Source organism: Xenopus tropicalis, chromosome 1 (genome assembly GCF_000004195.4).
Source record: "Xenopus tropicalis strain Nigerian chromosome 1, UCB_Xtro_10.0, whole genome shotgun sequence".
In the NCBI taxonomy this organism is placed as follows: domain Eukaryota; kingdom Metazoa; phylum Chordata; class Amphibia; order Anura; family Pipidae; genus Xenopus; species Xenopus tropicalis.
This window is the reverse complement of record NC_030677.2, coordinates 151,664,272-151,671,885: the sequence shown is the minus strand read 5'-3', so window position 1 is coordinate 151,671,885 and position 7,614 is coordinate 151,664,272.

Here is a 7,614-nt window from a genome sequence, read left to right as displayed (position 1 = left end):
AATTCTTTAAATTTACAATAAGAAAGGTGTCATGTAGACAGTAGCAAGCAAGGGGCCCCCTGCACGGTATTAGCTACTTCATGGAAGTACTTAGGCTGATCATTTATCAGTGATGCTTTTCTTATGTAAAATAACATAAATAAAATGGATAATCTCATATTACTTCACAGTGAGTAACCCACGGGTCCTTCTGCATTTTCAGCTGATAATGTTGTTTCTTGTTGTTGGTCACTTACCCTAATAGTCCCTTGTGGGGAACTCTGTTTTCTCCAGAAAATCCACAGGCAATTTAAACATTTCTTGTGTTTAACACCCCTTCTGTTTGCTCTTGTTATAAAAACATTAGCAAGATTAATTAACTCACATCAATTAATCTCGGTAATTGCCCTATCAAATAAACAACATCATGTCTGCTTGTTTGCTGACAATTTAATATTAACCCTCACCAAACCCCTTACATCTACCAATGTTCCCTCTAATTTTTTCTTGGCTGTGTATGCCAAAAAATTAGTGTGCACTTTTTAAAACCATGTGAACACTTTAAAAAACTGGTGTGCACAGCACAAAATTATGTGTTTTAATGTAATGATTCCTTGGGAGTACAGAGACACAGTTTTACTCCAAGCAGAGTCTTCTGCAGTTCACATGGGGCTACCAAAATAGCTAATCACAGCTCTTATTTGGCATCTCCAACTTTTTCATGCTTTTGTGGCTTACCAACACTTTTTACATCTGAATGTGACTTAAGTGAAAAAGATTGAGATCCTTGACTTAGATGGAACAGTGATCTCTACCCCATTTAATGATTTTGCCAATTAGACCAAATGAATAAATTCATAGAGTTCTGAAAGAAACCCCACCATCATATAGAAAAAAACCTGATGTGGAGATAGAAGTTTTACCACATACAGACAAAGCAACACTGGCAAACAAGAAAATGTTCATGATTTTGCTTTCCTGGTCACTGGGGATGCAGTTACAGGGGAACAAGGGTTGTTATGGGGTCTAGTGTCCACTAAGTTCCATAATTATATTTAAGAAAAGGAAACCTGTAATGAAATGGCGTGAGGTCATAATCCTTCATGCAGTGGGGAAGGGATATGGGTGCATATAGGTGCATAGACTTTAGAAATTAAAGTTTTGGGAACAATAATGAGAGGTCTTGCACCAAAGTTTTTCTGTGGCTAAGGGACCCTACATATGCTCCTCGTTCTTTCCTGCCTGTCATTAGCGGCAAAAACTTTAAGTACAATATCCACCTTGCTCTCACATTGGCTTTCATGATAGAGACCCTGATGGCAGTTGCAGCATCAGTTTTTTGTAGCACTACCAAAACTTAACTCAAACTCCACTCCTTGTGTCACAGTGCCTATACAGTGCACCTATAACCAAAACTGTTTACTGATCAACAACATTTTTTGGCTGGCATGGATTCTGCATTTCGCAAGACTGCTGAAAATATTTCCAGCAACAAAAAAAAAGTGAGGAAAAAGTCACAGTCGCAACAAAAAAGTTGCGGCCCGTCAAAAAAAAAGTTCAGGTCGCTGCAAATAAGTAGTTCCTGGGTCAAAATAATTGCAGTGATGTCAAAACAAGTTGCACTTGTCAAATAAGTCATACAGATACAGAAAAGGCAAATGCGCTAAACCAGTTCTTTTCTGCAGTATATACAATAGAGGAGCCTGAGTGACAAGACCCACCCAATAGCTCCAATGTTGGCTCAGCTCAATCTAGTCAGTGGCTGAAGCAGGATATGATACATAAAGGGTTACTCAAAATTAATAAGAACAAGGCACCATGGTCAGATGGAATACACCCTCGGGTACTGAGAGAGGGTCAGTTTTACAGTGGCCTCTGTTTCTAATATTCTCACACTTGCTTTCATCTGGTATGGTACCTATGGTTCATCTGGTATGGTACCAGATCAACTAGCAGTTAGGCAGTTATATATAGGCATTAAGGTTGAACTTGATGGACATGTGTCTTTTTTCAACCTAACTTACTCTGTTACTAAGGTATCTTGGTACTACACCATTCTATGGCAGGCTAACCCAGACCCCCTGGCCAAGGTGTGATATCCCTAATTGAACAGAAGAAATGTGGATTGATACTTTGAAGCAAATTCCAGACCTGACAATAACAATTGGGGACAGGTCCATACAAATGAAATTTCTTAATTGGGTTTACCTTATGCCATATATATAGGCTTTCCAAGATGTTCCCTCACATCTCAGACACCTGTATAAAATGTGAACAAGACACTGGGTCATACATGCATGTGTTCTGGAGTTGTCCAGCTGTGTAGGACGTTTGGAGAGGAATTGTTAACTATATCTCAGATGCCTTAAGCTTTGGATCTCAAGATATAGGCAATCATTTATGCATTAAATAAACCCAATAGGCTAGTTTTGCCACCTATATATGCAGCTTAAGTGGGATCAGGTTGAAGCTGCTGCTTTATTTTATAGAGTAAAAGGAAATAACTTTCTGGATAACGCGTTTCCGGATAACGGATACTATACCTGTTTTATCATTTTATATTAATATTATAATATATTAATAAGTATATGTTCATATTAATGTATTATAATACATTAATATGTATGATATATTATACATAATATTACATATTAATATATTTATGTATATACATATTATTCACTTATTTATATAGTAAATAATAATAATATATGTACTGTGTACACAGCACTGTACAGCAGAACAATACAACAGTAGAACTGACAGAGGTCAATACAATAATAAATACAAAGTACAGTTGCATGTAAGATTAAGTGTTAAGTAAAAACAGAAGAATTTAAAATTTTGATTGGTTAGACCACAAAAGAATTTTCCACCACATTCAATCTTAAATGAGCTTAGGCCCAGAGAAGGCACGGTGTTTCTGGATCAGGTTTATGTATGGTTTCTTCTTTGCATGGTAGAGTTGAAAATTGCATTTGTTGGCGCAGTGAGGACTGTGTTCACAGACAGTGGTTTTGGGAATATTCCTGAGCCCATGCACTGATTTCCACTACAGAATTGGGTCTCCTTTTAATGCAGTGCCGCCAAAGGGCCCAAAGATCACAGCCATCCAATATTGGCTTTCAGCCTTGTCCCTCATGTACTGAGATTTCTGCCGATTCTCTGAATCTTTTAATGATATTATGTACTGTAGATGATAAATACCCAAATTCTTTGGAATTTAACATTGAGTAATATTATTCTTAAATTGCTACAATAATTGTCCCCCTGAGCAGTGTTTCCCAGAGCTTGGTACCCCACCCCAATCTTTACTTCTGAGAGACCCTACTCCTCTGGGATCCACTCTTTTTAGCATTACACAGATGTTCCAGTCTTTTGTCACCCCATCCTAATTTTTTGGAAAGAGTTGCTGCTACCAAATTCAGAAGCATCTATTTTTGAAAGAGTAATAACATTTTCTTAGTATTAACACATAATAGGGCCAATTCACTAAAGTGCGTTAAAACGTGCGCTATTTATAGCATGCGTTAAAAATTTTATTGCGTCTAATTTTTTGCATCAGTGCACGATTCACTAAAGGATACTTGCGTTAATTTAGACGAGATGTTGCTTGCGTTATTTAAGTCACGAAGACTATTTTCGTGCGGTATTTAACGGAATCAACCTATCACGCACAAATAGTTGCCGGGTGCGAAAAAACGCACGCCATATTAGCCATACACGACATTACTTTCGTAAAACTACTTTTATGAAAATGACCATTTCCCTGCAAACTGGAGGATGCATCACTCTAGGGCCAACACAGACTTGAATAAATCACGCTGCAAAATCCATATTGTGTTGCCAAAAGCTCATTAACTGTACTTTTCTATAATTACCGCCTGCCTCAAGTAGGTTTTATTTTTCGCACAGACAAATGGGATATTTAGCGCGTCTAAGGGGCACATTTACTAATCCACGAATGGATCGAAAGCGTCCGAATGCGTTTTTTCGTAATGATCGGTATTTTGTGATTTTTTCGTCGCCGACGCGACTTTTTCGTAAATTGTCGCGACTTTTTCATGCCCTTTACGACTTGCACAAATTGTCGCGACTTTTTCGTAGCCGCCGCGAAAAAATCGGAAAGGTTTGCCTGCCGTTTACTAGCGCTCAATACGAAAAAGTCGCGACAATTTGCCCAAGTCGTAACGGCTACAAAAAAGTCACGACAATTCGCGCAAGTCGTAACGGCGACGAAAAAAACGCAAAAAATACGGAAAAGTAGCAAAATGTTCATTTCCAATTCGATTTTTTCTCATTCGGATTCGTGGATTATTAAATCAGCCCCTAAGTGTTTGTGAATCATGCGTTAGTATTATTTCTGCATGCTAATTAACGCGATGCGGTAAAATGAACGCATGTGGTTGCGCGGAAATTAACGCACGCGATATGCGACTTAACGCATGTGATAACACTTTAGCGAATCGTGCATTTTTTTCATGTCAATTTAACGCAAAAAAAACGTTTGATAAAACTTATCGCACTTTAGTGAACCAACCCTAATATGTTATCTTTGTGTTATTTGAAATTACATATAGGGTTGAAATGATTTGCAAATCATCCCATCCTCTTTTTATTGACATTTTACCCAGTGTCCCAACTTTTTTGAAAAACAGGTTTGTAATCATGCGTACATAGGATAAATGGAATTGTAGTCAGCAAATACACCATGGGATGAAGGAGGGGCAGTTCTAAAGGTTTTGATCTCCCCTGCTGAGTTGGAATCGTTTGGGTGACAAGCTACAATTTGTTCCAAGAATCACTACCCTAAAGTATAATATATTTGAATGCGTACAAAATCTAAGCTTGTTTCGTACGATATTCGGTGCTTGTATGGCAAGTCGGCGAGTCGACCGATATCGCAGGAACCTGCTGATATCAGTCGACTCGCCGATCGGCCAGGTTAAAAGATTTTGATTGGGCGCCATAGAAGGCGCCTGACCAAAATCTGCCTTCAGCGCTGAATCGCCAGAAGGAGGTAGAAATCCTATTGTTTCTACCTCCTTATCTGCCGTTTCAGCCCTGAACGGTTTGTGGCTGATTGTATGATCGCCACGTGTGTGGCCACCTTAAGCTGTGCAATTACGCTCACACAATACTTTATAGCACACATAGAAATCTGTAAAGGTGGCCATACACGTAGCAATTTCGATGGTCGCACGAAAGATCGTTCCCACACTCCACTGAAGTTCAGGGCTGAATCGTGAGCTATGGAGGTAAAAACAATAGGAATTCTACCTCCTTCTGCCGATTCAGCCCTGAACGTAGATTTTGCTCCGGCACCTTCAGTGGCGCCAGATCAAAATCTTTTAACCTGGCCAATCAATGAGTCGACCAATATCTGCAGCCTTTTGCAATATCGGTCGCCTTGTCGAGCTGCCATACATCCACCGAATAGCATACAAAACGAGGTTTCATACAATATTATCGGTGCGTATGGCCAGCTTCAAAAAGATTTTGTATCAGTTAGTGAAGGTGGTGTCCGGTGGGCAATCGTGGATGTTGTTTGTCAGTAGTGGTCCTCACAGTGGTGTTTCTCACTTCCCTGACTTTTACACACATTTTTAAATTGCAGAGGATGATGATTTTTGCAGACACAGCCTAAAAGAAATTAGAGAGAACATTGCACAAAACCATTCATGATTTTTCTGTGTGGTTTTTTTTTTTGGTGTCTTTGTGTAACACAGGGTGAATTGGTTGGTCTTTGGTGACACCTGCTGGTTATTTTTAATACTGCTTTACACAAGCATTTAAAGGGCTAGTAACGCCAATAAAATACAGTAACATCACAAAATAAAAGGGTTTTACAGTGAAGACACGGAGCTATAGTAGCAGCTACTTGTCACAGCTACAAAAGTAGACAATGCTGATCATTTACTGATAATTGTCTCTATGTGTGTTTTAGCAGAGGCAATTCTCAGTACTGTCTATAGCAGGGTATTTTTGGAGTTTTGAAACCATGACAAGTAGTTTCTACCAAGTACATCCATGTGTTTTTGCCCTTAAAGTGATAGAAACATCATAAAAGGTGTGTGTTTGCTTCAGAAACTCTACTATAGTTTATATAACTAATGGAATACTGTTAAGGAAAAACATGTGTTTCAAAATGCATCAGTTAATAGAGCTTCTCTGGCAGAATCCTGCATTGAAATACATTTTTCAAACTGCAAACAGATTTTTTTTTTTATAATTAATATAATTAATTTTAAAATGTTACATGGGGCTAGCCATATTCTTCATTTCCCAGGGTGTCACAGCCAAGTCACACTTTACTGCTGCGCTGTAAGTTGGAGTGATAAAGGGAGGGGCCCTTTCCCCCCCAGCAGAACAATGGGAAGGGAGCAAGATATCAGCCCCCTGACCGCTGCATTGCTAAAAGTAGTGATATGGGAATAGCAGTCAATAGTAAGAAATCCAAGTCTGGCTTGGGACTCCAGTTATACTTAGCAGGAGAAACAATAGGTTATCTGAAAGCAGTTCTAATGTTCAGACTCAGGCACAATGCACTAAGTTGGCGCCTCCACACTGATATTACAGCTAAAAAAAATACATTTGTTGGTTCAAGAATAAAATTTTAAATGGTTGAGTGAATTATTTGCTATGTGAACAGTGTAATTTAGAAATAAAAAATATTCCATAAAAATTATGACTGAATCCCTTTAAGCTGCTGTGTAGGCATGGGGAAGTTGGAAAAAAGGACAAAAGGCACAGGTTACACAGCAGATATCAGATAACGGGTATAGGCAAAGTCGGTTTGGGGACCGCATCAACGAGTCGATGCGGTCCCTGATCCAACTAAATTTTTTAACCTGCCCGATCAATATCTGCCCAATTTCATGCCAGATATCGGTCAGGCAGGCCCGTCGGGAATGCCCATACATGGGCCGATTAGCTGCCAAATCGGTCTAAGAGACTGATATCGGCAGCTAGAATCGGCCCGTGTACGTCCACCTTAAATCCATGCCATGGTATTCTACAGACCTTATAATTTATCTGCTATGTAATCTGTGTCGTTGAGCCTTATTTAAACTCAAATAGCTACTCCTATAAATACACAGCAGCTCAGTTATATAAAATATTGTAGTGTTTCACACCAGTGTTACCAGTGCTGACCAACAGTACATTATATTTTAATTACTTTAAAACACTTTCATTTTTTGATGTTACTATTCATTTAGATATATTCAAGGGGGTAATTCACCTTTATGTTAGTTGTTATATCTTATTCTTAGGAACTTTTCAGTTAGTCTTCATTTCTTATACATCCTGAGTCATTTGTATTTATATGGTGCCTCTTTCCAGCTTTCAAATGGGGGGGGGGTCACTGACCCCATCAGCTAAAAGTGATTGGCCTGTGAGGCTATACCTTCATTTATCACTCATAATTACTTTTATTTTTACTATACCATACTTTTCTTTATTATTACTTTGTATTACTTATCTTTCTATTTATACCCTCTCTTATTTGTATTCCAGTCACTCATTCAACCCACTGCCTGGTTTCCAGAATACACTTCACCCTAGAAAAGAGATAGCTGTTGAAATTCCAAACTGAAGAACTGCTAAACAAAAAGCTAAAAAAAAAGAAACACA